General features: G+C 44.9%; 1 pseudogene; it reads left to right on the forward strand.

Moving 5' to 3' along the window:
- The first annotated feature begins 736 nt into the window (after positions 1 to 736).
- Positions 737 to 23,828, forward strand: LOC146350392 (uncharacterized; annotated as a pseudogene).
- The last annotated feature ends 216 nt before the right edge of the window (positions 23,829 to 24,044 follow it).

The raw sequence follows: 24,044 nt of genomic DNA on the forward strand, positions 1-24,044 counted from the left end.
TGACTGCAAGGACGCAAATGGCGGCGGCTACGGCTGCACCATTTGTGTCCCTGCTAGCCAGCAGTGGATGTCCGGCTGCTGGTGGAGCCGGGCGGCAGCTCTGCAGAATCGCTGTGGAGCACAGCCAGCCAGCCAGGATTCTGGGGGGGAGGAACGGAGTGCCTCCCCCCCCGTCCAGGATTCCGGGGGGAGGGACGGAGCACCTCCCCCCCCCACAATCAGCATAATCCGCGAAAGGTAAGTTATTTTCGTACATAACAAATATGTATATCACATATACAATGTGTTATATGTATATAACATATATAACATATATAACATATATAACAAATTTGTACATAACATATACAATACTATAACAAATGAAACACAATTCTCACCTATCTACAACTACAACAGCCAAATTCGGTAGGTCCACCTATTCAAAGCATGGAGAGGATCATGATGTACCTGCCATATAGCTATTACAGATGAAGAGTCTGTCAGAAAAAGAGGCAGCAACCCGAATTAAGCACTAACATAGGTGAATACTGGTAGGGATGTATGGATTCCCCACCTTCTCATCCGGGGGGGGGATCCACCCGGGGGAGAGGGAATCCGTTCCTCCCCCACCCCGGAATCCTCCGGAACAGCTCTGCTCTGCAAGGATTCCATGGAGCCGCACACCAGCTCCATACCGCTTGTGATATGGTAATGGTGGCTGCCATTACCATATTGCCAGCGATACGGAGCCGTCATGCTGTTCCAAAGGAAATCCTCGGGAGGCAGAGGTAGGTGAGCCATTCCACCACAGATTCCAGAGGCCAGATTCCAAAGAATCCAGCCTCATTTGGGTCCGTGGCGGAATTCTCCACCATCCCTACTGAATACATAGGCATTCGAAGTCAGACTTTAAAGAGCTAAACACTCAAAGCCCTGAGCCTGGATGGATGAATCTATCAGTTTTGGTTTCTCCCATATTATTTTTTTAAAAATCTTTTTGTCTTGAAAATGGAAATATTTGCAAATGTTGGTAAATTCTTATGAGAACTAAACTTAAATGCATTTCTCACCCATCCCTATGGATGAAAGCACCAAACTAGATAGTGGAGGGAATTGTTATGGCTAGGAGGTCTCACAGAATCTGGGGTGGAACTCTCTAGAGGAGAGCTTAAAGAAGAGGAAGAGTTGCCAGGCTCTCTGAACCCAGGGGACATTTGTAGCTTGAACTGGACAGTCCATGGTGGTTTGCTCTTTGAGCAATTCACAGCAGAGGGCACTATCTGAAGCCATTCAATGATATCTGACATGGAAATCTTCAAGACAGAGTCCTGCCCCTTTCAGTTCCCTGAAAATCAACCTCGGGGGGTTCAACTAAGGCTCAGATGATGAGGAACAATATGAAACCTTCCTTTGGAGCTCTCTGGGCTCCTGCATTGCTTGAGTCTAACTCACGGTTGTTAGTTGAAAAAGTGCACTCTGTATCTGGTAGCCTTTTACCTCCCATTGAGAGATACCAGAGTAGAAGAGTAGTTCCCACCAGGTCTAGCTTCACATTTGTAGACTCACAGACTGACCAAAACAGGACGGAAGTTACTCCAGGATATCAACTTTCCATGTATGGTCCCAGCCTGTTTACTTCTGTATGTTCTCATTCAGTCTCTTGGAACTTCAGGGATAAATATTCAGCTCAATGACAAAAAGTGTTTCAGGTGATCTAAGGCTAATGTGGGTCCTTAAAAGCATGCCTCCAGGCAGAAGCATGCATTTTCCCGACAGCACATATTTCGTTGGAAAACAGCCTGTTCTTCTTATAGCCATTGACAGCCTCCTTGATTCATGTTAAAACAGCTTATCAAAAGCCAGAGTTATTACTGAGAACAACACCGAACTCTAAACAAGTCAAGCAAAGGCAATCAGTCAGCTAACTGTTTTGAAAGGCATTTTTCTAAAGGTCCTGACACTGGAAGTCAATTCTTCTCTCCGCATAAACAGAATGAACATTAAGTGAAAATTATGGGACATATTCATAGAAGAACATCCATAGGTCATATGCTTTCAATGAGTTTTGTTTTTGTGTGTGTGTGTGTTTTAAACAAAAACAACAATGACTTGTGAAAAGGTATGGATTTCTAAATACAATAGGTTCTTATAAAAATGATGATTTATTTGAGAAAATCTGATGAAAGGACTGCATTTCCAACCATCACTATATACACATACACATACACAGAGGAGAGGAGAGGAGAGGAGAGGAGAGGAGAGGAGAGGAGAGGAGAGGAGAGGAGAGGAGAGGAGAGGAGAGTCTGTATGAGCACATGATTTTCCTGGGATGAAGAACTGGAAAATTATAGATTGTATAGATACATAGAAAACTGCTACAAAACAGAATTTCCAGATCATTCTGATATTTTATTTTATTTTTGGCAATCTATTGAAAAAGCAGTTCCATGCCAAATCCCATAATTATCTGCCTAAACTTACCATGGTTACTATTTTTGTCTCAGAGTGTATACATTTACTGAGGGCACCTTCAGGCCATTTCTGTGGGGATGGGCATGCTTGGTGTACTCAGTATGCATAATTCCCAAAATCCACCCAGCATCCACACAAAAGCTAAAAATGTAACTGTAGTGCACATATGTGCATGCTAATAACATTTTTAAGAAGGCATCCAAAAAATCTCAACAGAAGGCAAATTAGGGACAATAATTTATCGGGGACAGATACCAGAAAATCAAAAGTGCTCCTGGTAAACAGGAACAATTACTGTATTATTTTAGTGGATATGCCTTTGTTAATCAGGAGGGAGAACCTAACCAGACTGTTTATTATTACACCATAGAAACGCATGTTTGTGGGCATCTCTTCTGCTGCTTATGACTATCCACCTGTGCTATACCAATGCCCCTGGATACAGGTAGTCATGCTTTTGTATACATTGGTGGTTTCCAAGAGTTATATCCCATCACTGCTAGCTTCTACCTTCTCAAAATACTAAGGCCATTGATCGTTCTTTGTTCAGGGATGCTGTTATGAATTGTTGTCTGCTTACTAATCATGAGGTTAGGTTATCCTCTAATTCATTCTTCTCTGGGCCTATTGATTATCCTATTGATCTCACTATTCATTGTGTGTCTGCTCTTTTAGACTAGTGTGAATCATTAACAGAAGACATGTTTTCTTCCTTGTTCCCCAAGGCTTGCTCTGGAGCTAAACATTACAAAACAGCAACACACTTATTGTCAAATAAACCCTCTGAACTCCTCCCTTTTTTCTTTTACTATGATAAGTAACTGATCCTCAACAAAGATTGGGTTCTGTTCACTATCTGAAGGAAAGGAAGAGATTGAAGTAGGAGCTCAAGGGTTAGAATTGTAGTCTATTCCCAAGAGGAACCGGGGACAGCGCAAAAATACTGGAATGACAAGCTTATAAGCTTGGAACAAGCACCCCCATGTCAAGTCCCATCCCTGTTTCCCACAATGGTACCAACATTCATCTCAAGTCACTTCAATTCACCTCAAGTCACCTCAAGTCAATTCCCACCCTCGACTCCATATCATTGGTGCTATTGGCAGAGGATGGGAAACACACAGTGTTATTATGTCAGGTCACAGGATGAAAGATACTACATGAAGCAAGGAAGAGTGAGGTGATTCACATGAGGATACCATTTTCAGCAGTAGCCCCACATTGGCTGTAATGATGTGTGGTTCCCTCACAAAGGCTGCTTCTCAGCACCTGTGTGATATGGTTAGAGATGGTGCGGGAGAGTCTAGGGAAGGGGTGGAGTCAGATGGACTCCTCTCCATCCAGCTTCCTGGACCCCACTTGTTGAGGCATGGGGTGCTGATGGACCCAGCCACTGAGTATCCTGGAGCTTGGCAAGCAGCTGGGAGCACTGCCAAGGACTCATTCTGCCTCCGCCGGCCATCAAGGAAACTCTTATTATTTCTTTATTATATTTATTTATATCCCGCCTTTTCCCCAATACCGGGACTCAAGGCGGCCTTACAATGTTAAAACTGCTACAATTAAAATCTATAAATAGAAATATAAATACAACTGTACAAAAGTTAAAAATATAATTAAATCATCAATATTAAAATTGTAAAAATATTAGAACATTAAAAGACAACCAGAACAACAAAAATGGTATCCATCCATCACATTTTCCCAGGTCCAGACTAGTTATCCCCAAAGGCCTGCTGGAACAAAAAAGTTTTTGCATGCCTACGAAAACATATCAAGGAGGGTGCCACTCTCACCTCCCTGTGAAGGGAGTTCCAGAGTTTTGGGGCAGCCACTGAGAAGGCCCTCTCCCGTGTTCCCACCAGGCGTGCCTGTGATGATGGCGGGATGGTGAGAAGGGCTTTCCCTGAAGATCTCAGGGCATGAGTAGGCTCATAAGGGAGAATACGGTCTTTCAGATAACCTGGACCTGAGTCGTATAGGGCTTTATAGGACATAACCAGCACTTTGAATTGTGCCCGGAAACAGACTGGGAGCCAGTGAAGCTGTTTTAACAGGGGAGTTGTACGCTCCCTGTAACCAGCCCCAGTCAGCAGTCTGGCTGCTGGGCACACTCTGGACCTCATTTTCTGTTCTGGATGGGGTGATAGAAGGGGGGAGGTGTTGGAAGCCAGGGAACAGCCATTACAGTTCTACAGGGCAGAGGGATATATGGAGGGGGGGAGACAGTCACACTCACACTCTAAAGGCAGAGTGTGTAACAATAGGGTGCTGACTGTCCCTAAACTGTTCCCCAATTCAAATAACCTAGATGGCCCTGGCAACAGACCCCCTGGGTTGAAACTGCTGCTGCTGAATGGTCAGTGAATGGTAAAACAACTGCTATCGAGGACTTGATCCTGGATGAGTGCACTGACCTGGCTTGTATTATAGAGACCTGGCTGGATGAAGCTGGGGGGGTTAATCTCTCTTAGCTCTGCCCTCCAGGGTTCTCTGTTCAGCAGCAGGCAAGACCTGGGGGGTGGGGAGGTGGAGTGGCAGTGGTCTATCATGATTCGATCCCCCTTACCAGGTGCCCTATCCCGCAGTCTGCTGGGTTTGAGTGTGTGTATTTGAAGGTGGGTGCCCAGGGGATTCTGTTGGTGTACCATCCACCTCGCTGCTCAACAGTCTCCCTTCCTGAGCTAGCCTGGGTAGTCTTGGGTTTGGTGTTGGAGACCCCTAGGCTTGTTGTGCTGGGGGATTTCAACATCCATGCTAAGTCGGGAGCAGCTCAGGACTTCATGTCCGCCATGACAACCATGGGTCTGTCCAAGAAGGTATCTGGCCCCACCCATGCTGCTGGGCACACTCTGGACCTCGTTTTCTGTGCTGGATGGGGTGATAGTGATCTGAGAGTGGAGGAACTCTCTATAGCTCCGTTGTCATGGACAGATCACTACCTGGTGGGGTTTAGACTTGCTGGCACTCGGAACCTCTGCAGGGGTGGAGGGCCAATTAAGATGGTCCGCCCCAGGAGGCTGATGGATCCGAATGGTTTCCCGATGGCTCTTGGGGATTTTCCTGTTGCCTCGGCAGGCATTTCTGTCAAAGCCCTGGCCGATCTCTGGAATGGAGAAATGACCAGGGCCGTGGACACAATCGCTCCTGAGTGTCCTCTCTCACAAAGTGGAGCTGCACCAGTACCCTGGTTTTCTAGGGAGCTGGCAGTGATGAAATGAGTGAGAAGTCGACTGGAGTGATGTTGGCAGAAAACTCAGAGTGAATCCGATCGAACATGGGCTAGAGCCTATTTGAAGGCCTACTCTGTGGCAATATGAGCAGCAAAGAATTTTTTTTTTCCTGACACTATTGCATCTGCAAAGAGCTGTCCAGGGGAGCTGTTTCGAGTTGTTAGGGATCTTTTACACACTAGCCCACAAGAGGATAATTTAAACCACACGACAGCCCACTGTGAACAATTTGCTCAGCACTTTGCAGACAAAATCGCTCGGATCCACTCTGACTTGGACACTATAGTTGCTACAGACACAGTGGATGTAACTTTGGCCCCTGTTTGTCCAGTGTTGTTGGATACTTTTCAATTTGTACAGCCTGAGGATGTGGACAGGATCCTTGGAGAGGTGAGAGCCACCACGTGTGTTCTAGAACTTTGCCCTTCCTGGCTCATAAAAGCAGCCAGAGGTGGACTGGCCAAGTGGGTAAGGGGAGTGGTTAATGCCTCCCTTAGGCAAGGCAGAATTCCAGCCTGCTTGAAGGAGGCAGTGGTGAGACCTTTGTTAAAAAAGCCCATGCAGAACCCTGCTATATTGGATAATTATCGGCCAGTCTCCAATATTCCATTTCTGGGCAAGATATTAGGGATGTTAGAGAATTCCACCACGGATCCCAGGGGGGGCGAATTCCAGTGAATTCAGCCCCCCTTCAATCCATGGCAGAACGGAGCAACCCACCCCACCACCCTGCGAAAGACCCCCGGAACGGAGCCTACCTGGCGGCGGCTCCGGCTGCGGTTGCAGCTCCGGTGGTGGCTCCAGCGGCGGCAGCTCCAGCTGCTGCTGGGCTGCTGCAGATGCAAATGGCATCCTGAGTAGGGGACGCCATTTGCATCCCTATGGTAGCCCATGATAGGCTACGTAAATATTTACGTAGCCTATCATGGGCTACCATAGGGACACAAATGGCGTCCCCTACTCAGCACACCATTTGCGTCCACAGCAGCCCGGCAGTGGCTGGAGGCCCTGCTGTGGGTTGGCCTGGCCAGCAGCTTCGCAGCCTGGCCACGGAGCGGAGCTGGCCGGGCAGGATTCCGGGGGGGAGAAACGGATTGCCTCCCCTCCGTCGAGGATTTTGTGGGGGGGGGACGGAGCACCTCCCCCCACCGCGGATGTCTCTGGACGAAACCAGGTAAGTGTTTTGTACATCCCTACAAGATATTGGAGCGCATGATGGCCTCCCAACTCTGGAGATTCCTGGATGAGACAGATTATCTAGATCCATTTCAATCTGGCTTCAGACCCGGTTATGGTACAGAAACAGCTTTGGTCGCCTTGGTGGATGACCTACGCCGGGAACTAGACAGGGGGTGTATGGCCCTTTTGGTTCTGCTGGACCTCTCAGCGGCTTTCAATACCATCGACCATGATATCCTTCTGGGCCGCCTCGCTGGGATGGGACTTGGAGGCACTGTTTTACAGTGGCTCCATTCCTTCTTGGAGGGGCGGACCCAGAAGGTGATGCTGGGGGACTCCTGTTCGACTCCCTGGCCATTGGCTTATGGGGTCCCTCAGGGTTCTGTTTTGTCCCCCATGCTATTTAACATATACATGAAACCACTGGGGGAGGTTGTCTGGAGTTTTGGGGTTCGGTGTCACCAGTACGCTTGTCAGGAGCGCTCTGGCAGCCTCTTTCAGTAGACTCCAATAGCCAACTCAAGACACAGATGGAAGGTTTCTTTTCAAGGCTTTAATCCTTTTACAACTTAATGACTCTTTCAGATGCTAATCACCAGCGACTAAGCAAGGAACAGCAGAGTGGCCTATGCGCCGAGTAGTCAGTTGACCCCCGTTTGAAGGAGAGTCACTTGAAGACCCTGAACTTATGGGCTAGGGAGAGATCCTCCCTCTTTCCTTTGGGTCCATGGGAGGCAGCCATCTCCTTTTCGCGCCCTCCATTGCTCATCGCTCCCTGCGTCTGCGTTGAGCGTCCAGCAAGCCCCGTTCCCATACTTTCTCACTACCAGGGTCACTATCTATCTCAGGAATGCCAGCAGGAGGAATCTCTGCCAGCTGCTGTGCCTGTGAGGGATGAGCTGGCTCCTCTCCCATGGATTGCTGATCCTCCTCAGAATCAGAACTACTCTGGGGTTCTATCAGCTCAGTTTCCACCCTGACAACGCTGATGACACCCAACTCTACTTTTCCTCTCCATCTAATTCCAAGGAAGCTGTTGGGGTGCTGAACCGGTGTCTGTTGGCAGTAATGGACTGGATGAGGGCAAACAAATTGAAGCTTAATCCAGACAAGACAGAGGTGCTCCTGGTCAGTCGAAAGGTAGATCAGGGAATAGGGATACAGCTTGTGCTGGATTGGGTTACATTCCCCCTGACGACACAGGTTCGCAGCTTTGGTGCACTTCTGGATTCAGCCCTGAGCCTGGACGTCCAGGTTACAGTGGTGGCCAGGAGTGCATTTGCACAGTTAAAGCTCATGCACCAGCTGCGCCCATTCCTTCAGATGTCTGACTTGGCCACAGTGACACATGCCTTAGTTACATCCCGTTTGGATTACTGGAATGCACTCTACGTGGGGCTGCCTCAGCTCTTGACAACCAGCACAGGCAGGAGGGGCCTCCTCCTGAGGAGCCAGGGCTAGAGTCCTGGGTGGTGGCTGTGCTGGGACCGGTCCCGCCTCCACCAGCTGTCAAAGAAGTCCTTGACAACTGGCGTGGACAAGAGGGGCCTCAGCAGTGCCTCAGCACTCTAGCCTTGTCCTTCTTGGGAGGAGGACAGGGTTAGAGCACTTGGGCAGTGTGCCGCACTGAGGACTCCAACAGTCAAGCCCTTGTGCACATAAAGCACAGGGGCTTGACTGCCAGAGTCCTTGGCGTGGAAAAGAGAGTGGCTTGGTGGGCGGGCAGGGGAGCAGGGAGGCTCGCCAAGTGGGTCCAGGCCAGAACTTGTTCAGCTAATATCATTTACTTCATTTCACTTAGTATTTCTGTGACCTATGGATTGCAAGTTCCTCAGAGTTCTACACTCTCTTGCTGGACAAATAGTCTGAATTAACTATTCTGTGTGATCCCCTATCTGATTTTTTAAATAAAATATTTTGAGTTTATTCATTTTATTTTTGAAGAATCAATTCCTAATGGATTTCTCTTGGATCACTCCCTCTCCCCTCCCCTCTCTTTTTGATTTCTCATACAAAAAATAACTTTTGCTGCTATCCAGAACATTTTCTTCTTGTATGCTTTGAATATATATATATATATATATATATATATATATATATATGATTTTGGATTATTTCACAAAACCCATGGTCTACTAACTTTAGAGCAGGCATGTCAATTTCAGATGGGATGGTGGAGGGCAAACTGTCCTCCCAAGAAGATGCCCTGGAACTATCACAAAAACATAGGTTTTGATAAGGCAAAGGAAGCAGAAGCTTCTAAAAAATAACCTTTACTATGCAACTACATCTTCAACAACTTGCCTGCCAAAATCACAAGTAATACCACTGTCCTTAATCATCAGCTCTCCCCCATGTACCCCAGGTCTAAGTATCATTACCCTAAAATTCCCAACTTCTTATAATCTCTAATTCCCTTTCCTGCGTGCCATCGCTTGGCCTTGAAAATCCACTTGCATGCCAAAACACAGTCTTGATTTTCAGTTTCCTAAACAACATTTTTAAAGATAACGCAGGAGTTTATATTTGTCTGTTTTATTGTATACAGGCTAATAGACAGGAATTTGGTTGTGGGAGTGCCCATTCTGGGGGTGGGTCTTGTAGGACGTTGAAGACTAACGTATTTAGTATGCCATAGGCATAGACTATAATAAGGATGGTCAGTTTTGCTTTCTCCCACATTCCATTTTGTTTTTTAAAGTTCTTTCTCTCCTGAATAGAAACTTTGAGATTTTGGTAAAATCAAACTAAACTGAAATGAAATCTTCATCTATCTGCACCAGCCAAATCCAATGGAAAGGACCATGATGTACCTGCCTGTCATTTACCAATTAGAGATAAGGGACCCATCAAAATAGAGAGGTGGCAGCCTAATTCAGCACTAACATGGTTAAATAATACACAGAGATTCAAACCCAGACTTTTAAGAGCAAAGTACTCAGACCCTGAGCCTCGATGGATGAATCTGTCAGTTTTGGATTCTCACATATTAATTTTTTTTTTAAAAAAAATCAAGTTATTTTTGTCCCAAATATAGAAAACTTTGCAAATTTTGGTAAATTGTTATCAAAACTGAACTGAAACAAATTCTTACCCATCCCTAGACTACAGTACACTTCATCAGATGTCAATGTGTAACTTTTGACAAGAATAGCGAACTTCTCAGGGTGGTTGTGTTCTGTGTATGCACTGATCCTCACAGAAAACAGTACTGCATATTGTAAGTCAAGATGCTTTTCAGTGCTGTCTTCAACCTGGTGCCTCTCCAGATGTTTTGGACTATAACTCCCATCAGTCCAAGTCAGCATGGGTAGTGGTCAGGGATCATGGGAATTGTAGTCCAAAACAGTTGGAAGGCACCAGGTTGGGGAAGGCTATTACAAGTTCTCCATGTGATGGACCTGGGACTAGTCTTGCCTCTGAATTTTGCATGTATGCTGATTTGAAGGGTTTCTTCTTTAGAGAAACATGTAAGGAGATTCGAGAGCAACAGAAGCTCTAGTCACAGTGAAATCAAGAGTGTGTCTCAAGCCCAAGCACTTTTTTCCTCCACCCTTTAGAACAGGTGTATCAAACTTATCATGTGTTGGAGGCTGGATACCCCCAACCCAGCTCTTCATGGGCTGAATGATGTTGGCGGAGGGCTACACCCCTGACATCAGTGGGTGTGGCCATGCTCCCTGATTCTGGTGGATGGAGCCATGTTCATTTGGTCCCTGGTCAAAGCACCGTCTGCAACTCTTCCATCCAGCACTTTGGCTGGAGACCTGGCTTCATGGCATATGAGCTCTCCCCAGCCAGAGAAGGCTGTGCAGTGAAGCCACCCCAGCTAAGGCATTGCGTGGAGGATCAACCCTACACCTTGGCCATGTTCCCCCCTTGGGGAGGGTGCAGGACAGATGAATCTGAGCCAGCTCAGGGGACCAAAGGGGACCGAGCCAGTTCAGCTTTGGTGTGTACATGCTCTCCCCAACCAGAGAAGCCCTCATGCACCAAAGGTTTCCAGGCTGAGGTGGCTTCACCAATCACCATCCCTCAGTGGGGAGGATGTGGGGCAGGCAGAGCCAAAATTTGATGCCCCAACTCTAAAAGTTAACATCTACACCAATGGGTGGGCAGGAGGGAAAAACCCTCTCTTGATCTCTCTGCACTGCAGGCAGATATTGGGGTGAGGGATAAACGCAGCACCTGAAAAGGTCCTCCATCTATTTTTACCATGCCCATGTGTAAGCAATACACATATGACCCTTAAAGCTGGCTGTAAATTTCTGTTCCTTTGTCTTCTCATTAATCTGTTTATGCCTGTGTGTAATGTCGCACAGCTCAATAAATAATATTTAAATGCACACTGTTCACAATAGTACTAAAAAGGTTCATCCTGGACCTTCTGTTCCTTCTGGTTCCCATTTTGATGATATACTATGCTAATACATCAGTGGCCCAAGAGCGATCAAAGCTGTCACTGATTGTACCCTGGCAGCATATATCATGATAACAAATTCCCTCTGTTGGTGCACCAATACAGTACACCTTCAGTTTAACATCTGGCAAGACACTTGCACCACAAAGAGTGAATATTTCTAAAGAAAGGACAACAACAACAACAACAACAACAACAGGCAGATGAAAAAACATTCATAGAGGATCAAAGATTTTGGGAAAACACGCACACTCCCTCTCCCTATGTACAAAAAATTAACATTTGTTTTGGAGATGAGCTTACTCTCCAAGTTCTGCTCCTTCCTGCTCCTTCCTGTATGTTGCCTGATTGTCCCCCTTCCTCCCCCTCATTCCTCCACCCTGCATGTCAGGGGACCTGGCAGCAGTCCCATCCTGTTTGCCACCAAGTTCCTTTCCTGGTGCCAATTGCAATTGCAGACAGGTCCCACTTTTTAAATTTTTTTCCTGGTCCCGTTTTTTTTCTCCTGCAAAAATGGGACCAGGAAACATTTCCTGCAGTTCCCCATAACTGGGAAATGCATGCAAATGCGGACCTCTTTTTTTCCTTTTGGTTCCCTGATGCTGCACAGGTGCACAACTATGGGAAACCGAAGGATACTGGCTCCCCCTCCCGCACCCCTGCATGTTGCCCAAACATGCAAGGTGCAGGCAGGGAGATCCAGTATCCAGTCATGCGATTGCTGCCTCTGCTTTGCTGCTATTTGCGGTGCGTTCCCCTTTCTTTTCTTCGTCTTAGTCTACGTAAATATTTACGTAGACTAAGAAGGCAAAAAATAAGGAACGCAAATGGCAGTGGCTGTAGCCGCTGCCATTTGCTTACGTGTTCTTTCTTCTTTTTTTTACCCAGAGCCCTCCGCAGCCGGAAATCTGGCTGCGGACGGCCCTGGCCTGGGCCTGGCTGGCTGCTCTGCGGAGCCGCCGCGAAGCACAGCCGGCCATCGAGGATTCCAGGGGGGAGGACCGGATCACCTCTCCCCCCATTGAGGATTCTGGGGGGAGGGATGGAATGCCTCCCTCCCACCATGAACAGAATCCGCGAAAAGGTAAGTGACTTTCGTACATCCCTAGTTGTAACTTAAAGCTCTTATGGCCAGTAACTAAGCCTTAAGAGAGGAACCTCAACCTTTCCAAATGGGGGAAAAACTGCACAAAAGCCAGGAAACCACTGAATGATCAGCTGTTTGGGGAAAGGGGGTGAGTCCAGGTGAGAGGGAGGGGCCCTTTGGGGGAACCCAGAGAGCCAGATGGGCTTCTCCAAAACTGAATTCAATCCTCAGGCTGAAAGAGGTTCTGCACCCCTGACGTAGAAGGTTCAGGTAGCTTCCTGTGTTCCTTTCTCCAAAGGCAAACAGAGGCTTAATTACATGGGATGTTTAAGTATGGAATGTGTGAATCACTTGCAAATTTTCCCAGAGGTCTTCTTTCTTTCTTTTAATTGGGGTGCAAATGCCCACCCTGTTGCTTGTTGCGCTGGAACTGCTACTACCCAGCTACTACCCAGCAGCTACCCAGATGCTACCGGGCCAGAAAACCCATTGTCATTTCCCTCAGCCAGCCTTCTGACAGCTGTCCTGGGTCCTGTGCACCAGGTGACTCGGTCTGGAAAGCTGCCATTTTTAATTTCCCACAATGCAGTGCTCCATCAGGTGCTCCAGGGTACTGAGGAAAATTCAAAATGGTGATTTCCCAGCAGCCCATTATTCTCACCAAGTAAACTCACAGCTGGGGGAGGAGCAGTGATGCAGCAGGTGTCTAACATACCCTGTGACTGATGCTTCCCTTCAGTCCTGAAGCCAGCCCTGCTTATGTACCATACGTGACCTGTGGAGTGACACTTTACAAGCCTGCAGACCTTGATCAGTATCTATATCCAGGGGCCATACCAGTTAGTCTGTGCTGCAAAGTATCGCTACCAGATTCTGCATACCAACAACATTGCGATCTATTTATTTTATTTTATTTACAGTATTTTTTTTCCTGCTCCTCAGCCAAACATTCTCCTGGAGTGGCTTACAGGCAATCAGTAAAAATAAGTCCCTTCCTGCAGGTTTGGCATCCGGAAAAGATGGGACACACAAGGAAAAAGAATGGGGTGGGAAGAAGGGGAAAATACATCTCTCAGCAGGGATGGTGGAATGGCCCTGCTTCCCCCTCTCCTCTCCCTGTGTCACCATTATACAATTGACAGTGCAATGCTAGACATGTCTACTCAGAAGTAAGATCCACTGAGTTTAATGGGCCTCACTCACAGGAAATCTATACTCACATACCTGGGAGAAAGCCCCATCAAACTAAATGAGACTTACTTCCGAGTAGAAGATTGCAATGTTAACATACTAACATGTGCAAATCCAGTTGTAGCTGTTGTTCAATTGGTTGTACATTTCTTGAGCACTTTTAGTGTGCTAAACAAGGTTCATAGATGGATATTGGATGGGTAGGTATCAAGGTAAAATACCCCCCTCAGTTATAAAGACCTTAAAAAGTTTTATGGATCCTAGATTTTACAAGAGCAACCATGTCATAGGTGCTTCGTGAGCTGTATGTGTGCATCCATGTGTCCACATGCAAGGGTTATGGAAGGATGCAAACGTTTATTTTCAGACCATGTCACTTTTACAAGTGTTCATTGGTAACTATGCTTTGCCCCATTTCCACGTGAATCTGCAATTCTGAAAGAAGAAGAAAAAACCTTTCGAAACATTGCATTTATGTTTGTACTGAAATATATATCTTTGAATTATTTTCTTTCAAAATACATATTTCTGAACTTTTCTCTCAAAATAAGTATTTTAAAATATAATTTATCTAAAACATGCATTTTAAAAAGCATTTTGGTAGATTTTTTGAGTTGAGAACTACACCACCAAATTTGGAGAAGTGTGAAATCTGAAGTATAACTGCATTCTGATCCACACGTTAGTCCAAGAGGTGTGAATCTGGTCAGTTCATATGGAAAGTTATGGACAACTCCAGGCTCTTCAGTGGCCTACAAGAAATTAGCCAGAGTCTTGTCTGCCTTTTGCCATGCCCTTTGCCATTTTTTAAACATACTAAGGGCACAATTCTATATAGGTTTAGACAGAAAAAATTCCTACAACTCCCAGCATTCCCCAGCCAGCACGGCTGATGGAGCAATGCTGGGAGTTGTAGGACCTTTTGGTTTAAACCTGCATAGGATTGAGCCTTAAAAAGTCTAATTTCAGCCAAATGCGCTTCCTCCTTAACAATAACATTCAATAACAATGGTGCAAAGTCAATTTTTGCAGGGCAGGGAACTCTGTAACAAGAGTTTAGAAGCACCCCTAAAAACAAGGCCATGGGTTCTTGTTAACCACCCCAACAACCCATCCCTGCCAGGTTCACACTTAATGAGGAACTGTCCGCAGCACACCCCACCACAGCTTGAATTTTCAAAAGACAAAAGGGCAAGCCCCATCCGGAAATTTACCCACGGTAGCTTGCCATTTCATGTGAACCAGGTCATTGTTTCCTTCTCCCACTGAATCCCAAATTTCAGGAGTTTTCAGATTCAGTCTGCTTCAGAGGAACACTGCTTCAATTCAGGCATCTCCTGTTTCTGTCTGAGTCAGCCTGATTTGGCTCAGGATCCAGCCAAATCCAAAGCACATTCATATTAGATATAGGTTTAGTTGTAATGGGTTTTTTTGGGGGGGGGTTAAGAGGCAGAAAACATATTTAACACATCTGGTAGCTGAAGAAAATGTGTTGAGTGAGATTCAATAGGTGTGAATCAATTTGTTTTTTAAAAATAAGTCATGGTAGAAATCTCTTCATTTTGGGTTCTATAGGAAATTATAATTAGAATATATTTATTCTGCTTTCATTGTTTGATCAGTCATTTGTAGATGTGACACAATTTGAAATAAATATTCATTGTGTTTCTCCTATTCACCAGCTCTCAAGAGAGACTATTTTATTATAGAAAATATCATGATTATTAATATTCTGAGCTGACTCCACTTTGATTGATCTGATCCTCTGAACATATTTTCATTATCAAACAAGAAGGATGCCATTAGAAGAAGAAACCAAGCATCTCTGTAGAAGGAACTTTATTTACTATACAATTCTAGATTTTAAAAGGTGGACTTCACATTTGTATTAGTGTAGAACAGCTCCATCAGACAATTTTATCTGTTTGGAAAAATGCTTTATAATATTTTTGTTGCCTTTCCCATTTACAGATCATTTTAATGATATCACTAGTGAGTGAGACACACACAGAGAGCAAGAGAGAGAGAAGTGTATAGGAATAATGCATTTTTCCAAAGGCATAAATGATACCATACAGGTCATTTATACATTAGCAAAATTCCACTTCTCATCTGAAATCATCCTTCACTCTTTGAATAAATAAAACATGCCTAATCTCCCCAGTTATAGATTTGAAAGTAACATCAGTTCTGAAACTCCTGCATGCCATTCAGAAAATGTCTGTTACCAAATAACAGTTGAACAATGCAAAAGAACTTTGGAGAATACCACGGGTAAATAAAGCTATTCAGATGTGAACAGCACATTATCATCAAATGAATAACAGAGCGGAATATCATTTATCATTGTCAGTCAATGCCAGTTCGTGCACAATGTGAAAGACTTTTGATTACTGTATAATTCTGAATAATTTTCAAATACAGCTTTATGAACGGCCTTAACTAGCCCTTTATATTTATGTTAATAACGTAGCACTTTGTTTTATCTTCCCACTGACTTTCCTCATTTCCTCATTATTTTAATTGTCAGAGAAAAAAGAAAAGAAAAGAAGCAAACAACCATGAAACTATTAATCAAATGGAATAATTTCCTAAGTTTGAAGTTTTTAAGGAAGCAGCAGGATTTCCAGTAGGTCAGTGGGCACATACAGCACTTTTGATGGTCTTGAATGCTCTCACAAAATGGCCATGGGGGGCTTGCCCATCCATAAAATGGCTGCCAAGTTGGGCATGGCCAGTCACAAACACTTTCCATATGGCAAACGTCTTAAGAAACAACATTAAAACACCAGCGAGGAAGTGAGCCTGGTAGGAGCCAAGAGAGGTGGCAGTGGGCACATTGGTGCCTACAGGTAACACATTGGAGACCCCAGAGGGAGAGCACCAAACTTGCTATAATGGTGGGAGGGATGGGCAAATCTCTCAAGCTTGATCTTGTTCAGGTTCTCAATTTCCCTCCACTAGGTTCGCTCCATTTGAGCTTTTTCCCCCCCTCATGGAAATTCATACGGATTTTTCAAAATGTGAACATTTGTTCTCCATATTTTCAAATGTATGTAGTATTGTACACATGTACCCATTTACTTAAGTGTGTTTCTGTACATTTTAGAAATGTACACATTTTTCAAATCCACGCATGTTGTCAAACACATTTATATGTTTTATGAAACGCAGCACAAACTCAGAAACAGATTTCTGGCTGCAAAATGCATCTGGGCCTGTGTTCCCTTCCAGGAGGTGCCAGTTGGATAATCTCACCTTAAAATGTGAGCCAACAAATGGATTTCTCAGCCATCCCTAGATGTTGGACTTGTTTGTTCACATTTTTGTCCTGTCCATGTATAAAACGGGATAGAGCAGGTTTGATTGGCTGAGGGGAATTAAACTCCTCTGCTTCCCATAGTAGGTCACCCAACTCCATTTTCCCCCTGCCTGGCCTTGATACCAGAAGTCACTGGGCTACATCAGAAGTGCCTGGAGCTATAGATCGTGGGAAGGTAAGGTGGGTGAGGATTCTGAGGATCCTTACCCACCTTACTTTATAGACTATGGGAAGGTGGGTGAGGATTTTGATCCTAATACCCATGCATCCCTTTGGATGTTAAAAAGAGCCACACACCCTCTTTATATCTGATTTGGATGGATATGTGCATAACCAAATGTGGCAGTCATCATCTGTCTAGTTTTGCACTCTGTAGCTCTCTACAGAGTTTTCTTTTGACAACAACATTTCTTGGAGCAGTAGTTTATTCTTTTTCTGCTTATACTTGCAATGGAATCTGACAGTTCAGTCTATAAAAATCTTAGGTTGTGAGACTTGCACATTTCTGCAAAACAGAACCATAGGAGCCAGTTTATACCATCAGTAGGATCAAGTGGTAAAGCTTTTCCTGGACTGCATCATTTCTGGCAGGCTGTAGACCAGGGATTACATATTTGAACCCTTCCTACACATAGAAACATATTAGGAAGAGGTGAAGGCTAAGTTAAAACATTCTCCTTGGGCTAAACTACACATTACACTAATTTCATAGTTTGTAGCTGAGGTCTGTCTTGCTTTTTACCCACTTCCCCCCCCCCATTGGAGACTTCTTTTCTTTTCCTCATGGTGGGGGAGGTGGGAGGGGTAGTCTCAGATCCAAAGCTCTGTGGTCCTGATCTGAATTGTGGGCATAATGCTGACACAAGAGTAAAAAGTAAGACAAGCTTAAGCTCAACACTACATGATTAGCATAACATGTACTTTGGCTCCTAGGCATACTAGTTCGCTATGTGCTGGGAGAATGCCTTTCTGAATGGTGAAACATTTAACCATGGCACTTCCAGCCTGAAATGGGACAATTCAGGAAAAAGCTTTACCACATGATGCTGCTGACTGGATAAACTGTCCCCGAGTTGCAGGATCTTTAATTGTATAATAGCATTCTAGTACCTGCTGTCCAATAAAACATCCTTACATTGCATTTTGTGTACCATACCCAGCTAGAGAAATGCTAAAGAACAATATGTCAAGTTCTGCTAGCATACTATGCACACAGGTCTTACTGCATGAAATTACAGCTGCATTAAGGGGTTGCAAGACAACTTTCAAAAGGCAAATACAAAATGGTAAGTTGTAAACAATGGTCTTGTGTGTGTGTGTGTGTGTGTGTGTGTGTAAACTTTTCATCCTTTTTTCTGAGATGAAGAGAAAGATAGTTATTGCAAGTCAACAGATCATAGAGCATGCAGAATAGATAATCCTACACCAGAGAGAAGGGATTCAGCCAGTGAAGGCTTTGCAAAGTTGCTTGCTATTGGTTCTTGGAAATTCGGCAAGCTTTTGAAATCCACCTGGATTTGGAGGGTTTTTTGTGTAAGCCCCCAGCTTCACAAGCATTCCCACTTAAGCCATTGCAAGGCCACTCATTTCTCCTGATTAAATTTTGCTTGACAGCCTAAAACAACCATGCTGGGGGGGGGGGGGCAGGGATAACAAATAAGAAAGAACTCAGTCTACTGTATGAGAACAACATTCAAAAGCATTGTGAGCATGAAATTCAAAACACTGCTGTAGCCGCTGAACTCTTGTCTCGTGGTACAGCGGCTTCCTCAAAGCTGGTTTAATAAGCCTCGATGTGTTCATCTGGAAAGCAGCTCCCCACAGTACAGGATGTGTGAAAATTAGGAGCCAGTTCACACATAAGCCTTTTTAATGAGGCACCATGTGAATAAAAGCCTCCATTAGGGGCCACCTTCTCAGACAGTGCCTTGCATTCCTCTCTTCCTCCATCTACCACTTTTGTCCACTTATTTTCATTGCAGCACCCTTCTTCTCCCCCGCCCAACATCCCCGATTCACGGAATTGCTTTTGTTGTTTGCCTCTGTTTTTCTTTTCTTTTCTGGAATTGGTTTCTTTTTCTCATCTTTCTCCTTTCAAATGCATAACAGTAGCTGGCACCAGAAGCAACAAGAATAAGAAATGAAGAATAGCAAACAGTGGGACAGTGACTTCCTCATTCCCCGACGAGTCTGGCAGGAAATGAGAAGGCTGCTGCAATGACAGTGAACAGACAGCCACAACTTCTTGCCATGTCAGTGGTGGGACAAGGCAAGAAAGGCTTGGAATGAAGGACTCTAGCAGCATGCACCCTGGGTGGCTGTCTGAATTTGTGCCTCATACAATCAAACAGAGCAGCTTTCGCCAACTGAGTTCCCTCCAGATGTTGGGTGGGTTGATGGGAGTTGTAGTCCAGACATCTGGAAGGCACCAGGTTGGGAAGGCTGACAAGGATGATTCTTAGGGTTCTTATACATTTTAATACACATAGAGTATGCCAGTGTATTACTAGTGATGGGAGCAAAGCAAACCCCATGTACTCAGTGGAACTTATTTCTAAGTAAACTGGGAAAGGATTCTGCTATGAGTCCACTGATGGATAGATCCACAATCCTATACACTCTTAGTTGATGGTATGTTCCACTGAACACAATGTGCCTTACTTCTCAGGAGACAGGTATAGCATTGCACTGCATGGGGATGATTAAATGTCCTGTTGTTGCTATCAGTGGGACACAAGTGCTTAGCTACACATCTGGTTAGATTTGGAACCCACCTGAAAATTCATGTTGTGCGAGGAAAACTTAGTAGAGCCATAAAGATTTAGATGCTATTTAATAATCTTCAGAATAGATGCAAATAACATGTAACACCTGGCATGGACAGTATGTTTAATAATAATAATACACATCCTTTATGGTACATTAACTTCTTCCAAAATGACTAATGTCCCAATAGCCATGCCATAAAAGTTATAGATAAGGGTCAACCTAATGTAATTACATATAACATAACTTTACATAATACATAATTAGCAAATAGAACTATTGTAATTCCTTTTTGCAGATTCCATTATCATTCATATCTCTCCCAGAACCAAAATTTGGGTGTTCTTATGATAAATGATATTTATTTCCTTCAGGATTTAGATTATTTTGCTATTTATCAGAATTAAAGCTATTATGCCGACTATTCCTCATTATGTGCCTAATTAATTCACGGTATTATAAATTCATCATACTTTGTTCGGATCAGGCAAGCCAAAACCTTTTAATTTCACTGTGCTCAGAAGATTAATTCTTTTTCTGCTACTGTAAGGGCTAATAATTTATTCATATTATCCAATCAATCAGGAATCATCACTCTCCCCCCCCCCATCTCCTTTGCAGAATTCAACATAGGCTTTCAACCACTTGCTTCGTTGTAAATTTAAAATGTGATATTGTAGAATTAGTGTTAGAGTCTTTTATGAGGACTGAATTTCTGATCTGTCTGCCCCTCAGACTGACTAAATTATTAAGGCACCAGCTGAAGGTTCCAAACACTCCTCAGGGGTAGCCCATAGAGTGCACTGCAATATTTTGTGCTCAATAATGCGAAGTTTTACAATTCCAGGCATAAACACGTACCCATTCCTTTATTAAATTCGATTTCAGTTCTGTAGACCCAGAATGCCTCCAATCTTGCACAAGCACAGCATAAACCCAGGGTGCAGGACACGGAAACATGGGCTCAAGTGACTTGAGGCCAGATTCTGGATGAACATCAGGAAAAACTTCCTGACTGTTAGAGCGATACGACAATGGAACCAATTGCCTAGGGAGGTGGTGGGCTCTCCCACACTGGAGGCGTTCAAGACGAGGCTAGACAGCCATCTGTCAGGGATGCTCTGACTTGGATTCCTGCATTGAGAAGGGGGTTGGACTCGATGGCCTTGTAGGCCCCTTCCAGCCCTACTATTCTATGATTCTAAACAAATCATAGTAACAGCATGTTCCAACTGGGTATATGATTCCGCAACAAGTAACAAGTGAAAGTGGACTTGCTTGTTTGCTTACTCATGCTGTAATGCTTTCCCAGTGCCAATGAAGTTAAATTATTTAATTGTACTGTGAATGGGAAGGTAGTTTACTGCAACATACTGAAAATTAAGAGGCATTTGTAGTGGCTATATAATTAAGCAGGCCAGCAGCAAATGGTTGCTCTTAGAACTCACATAAATCGGAGCACAGGACTCAAGTGGTATACGTAATTGTTTGTCTTATTATTTTACTATTTAAAAAATTTATTGGAACTTCCCCAACTCTTTTTTCAAGTGGATTATTTTTTTTAAAGCAGAAATATGGATATTATAATGGAGTATGTTACTCCAATGAGTATTTTGCATGATACTGAGGCCCTGTCCATATTGCCCGCTGATCTAACTGACCTTAAAGGTAGGCCAACAAGCAAGACCTCCAATGCTGGTCTTAAAGCACAGGCAGGTCCATATATGTCAGGGCTAGAGAATCTCTTTCAGCCTAAGGGCCAGATTCCATTTTGAATAAGCTCTTAGGGGATACATTCAAGTGGTGGCCAAGGGCAAAAGGCAGAAGGGGTGGGGCCAAAATATAAACCATGCCAGCATACTATAGCTTAAAGCACTTACTTCCAGTAACTAAGGGTGCAATCGTATGCAAGTTTAGACAGAAAAAAAGGCCTACAACTCCCAGCATGCCACACCCAGCTATGTTGGCTTAGGCATGTCAGGAGTTGTAGGCCTTTTTCTGTCTAAACTGGCATAGGATTGTGCCTTAAGCCTTAGGAGAGGCTTTTCAACCTTTTAAAATGCCGGCGGCAGGGGTGGGGGTGGGGACACTACACAAAAGCCAGGAAACCACTAAATTATTGGTGGTTGATGGAAAGGGGATGGGGCCATCTGGTGAACTCCAGAAGGCTGGATTTAGGCCCAAAGAAGGGCAGGTTTGGACCCAGGGCCTGAAGTTCCCCAGCCCTGATATAGGTGCAGCAAATTTGTTCAAATAACTTGGCTCAGTACCATTTAAGGCTTAAATGACCAAAACCTAGGGATGGCGGAGAATTCCGCCATGGACCCCAATGAGACCAGATTCCAAAGAATCCGACCTCTGGAATCCGTGGTGGAACAGAGCACTCACCTCCACCTCCCTCCGGAATCCATCCGGGCCAGCTCCTCCATGCAGTGATCCTGTGGAGCCGGCGGCCGGGTCCGCATCGCTGGTGATACGGCCAGCCGCCGTTGCCGTACCATATTGCTGGGCTAACTCTGGATGCAAATGGCATCCACTATGTTGTTTGCGGCTGTAAAGCTGTTCAGTTAACCTAAATGCAGCCATTTACGGCTGCATTTAAGTTAATCTAACAGCTTTACGGCCGCAAATGGCGTCCACTACGCCATTTGCATCCCTGTTTTTCCACGCGATAGGCTAGCATTTAGGTTAACATTTACAGCTGCATTTAGGTTAACCTAACAGCTTTAGGGCCACAAATGGCGTAGTGGACGCCATTTGCATCTGGAGTTAGCCCAGCAATATGGCACGGCAATGGTGGCCAGCCATATCACCAGCAATCCGGACCTGGCAGCTGGCTCTGCAGGACTGCCGCAGAGCGGAGCCGGCCCGTACAGATTCCGGGGGAAGGGACGGATTGCCTCCACCCAAGGGCAGACTCCCACTCAGACCAGCAGGTAGGGAATCCACCCATCAAAACCAGCACTTTCCATTGGGCCTGGAAATGCATCAGTAACCAGTTCAGCTGATATTACATATCAGTGTAATATGTTTTGACTGTCTGGCCCCAATGAGCACAAGAGTGGCCCCATTCTGCACCAGCTGAAGTTTCTGTCAGTGCATCATTGCAAGCTTGTAAACAGCACTCCTGGCCACTACCACCACCACCTTTGCTTCCAGAGATAATGTGAATCCAGAAGAAACCCCAAAGTCAAACTTGATGCTTCAGATCCCCTAGAACCAGTTGCACCCTTCTACCTAGAGCAGCCAATTGCCCTATTTGGATCAAACTTCAGCTTGCTTACTCTCATCAATATCCAAAACATGTCCAGAAACCACCTGCTCAAAAGTTCCACAGCCTCTCTGGGATTTGCAGGCAGATGTAGAGCTGTGTGCACCAGCATATTGCTAACATTGCAGTCCAAACCTCCTGATGACTTCCCCCAGTGGCTCATGCAGGTGTAACAAGGCATGAGGGACAGGATGGACCCTGTCACATCCTGTATGCCAAAGGCCACAGGGCAGAACAGAGTTCCCCCCAGCACCATTTTCTCAGCCCCTCCAGGAAGGACTGGATCCACTGTGATACTGTGCCTCCCAAGCCCAACCAGTCAGGCATCCCAGAAGGATACCATAGTCCATGGTATGGAAAGCTGCTGAGAAGCTCAGGAGAACTAACAGATCTAAAATAATAAAACAACAGTGTGATTATAGGATTGCATCCAGTGTTAGTCCTGCTTAGACTAGACCTACTGAAATGAATGGGGCTTAAGTTAGAGTAAGATTGGATTCATCCCATAGCGTACAATATTTTATATGAAATCTTCCTTGACCCAGTACCAGACCCACAGGAAGTGTAGGCACTCCCTTCACTGTTACCTTCATGGCTGATTCCACATTAGTCCAGAATGTGTGTAAAGACTTCTGATCATGTGATTTATTTTCCTGGCAAATTTACAAACTATGCAGGTGACAAGCAATTCTTTAGAAGATCCTTCATGTGTGTAGTATGTTCCAAAAAAAAAGGTCCAGAAAGTTGAACCATTTAGGTGGAAGGCTACCCTTCATTTGTACCTAGGGATATGCGAACCCATCCCTGTCCAGGTTCTCCAGATGCCCGTCCAGCCCTTGTCCCCGCTCGCCAGTCCCCGGACCATGTTCAAGGACTTCCCACACTTGGAGAGCACCCCGCACTGACCCCTGCAGCCTTGTCAAGCTCTGCGGTCGCCATTTTTTTGAAAAATAAAATGGCAATCACAAAAATGTGCAAGTTTTGTATGCATAAAAATGCGCATTTTGCGAATGTGCATATTCTCATGTGCAAAATGTGCATTTTTGTGAAGGTGCACATTCGTTGGTGTGCAAAAATGTGCATTTTTGAAAAATGTGCATTTTCGTGCATACACAAATATG

This window comes from Heloderma suspectum, chromosome 3 (genome assembly GCF_057233095.1).
Source record: "Heloderma suspectum isolate Gila_16-S chromosome 3, 16-S_ref, whole genome shotgun sequence".
NCBI classification, from domain to species: Eukaryota; Metazoa; Chordata; class Lepidosauria; order Squamata; family Helodermatidae; genus Heloderma; species Heloderma suspectum.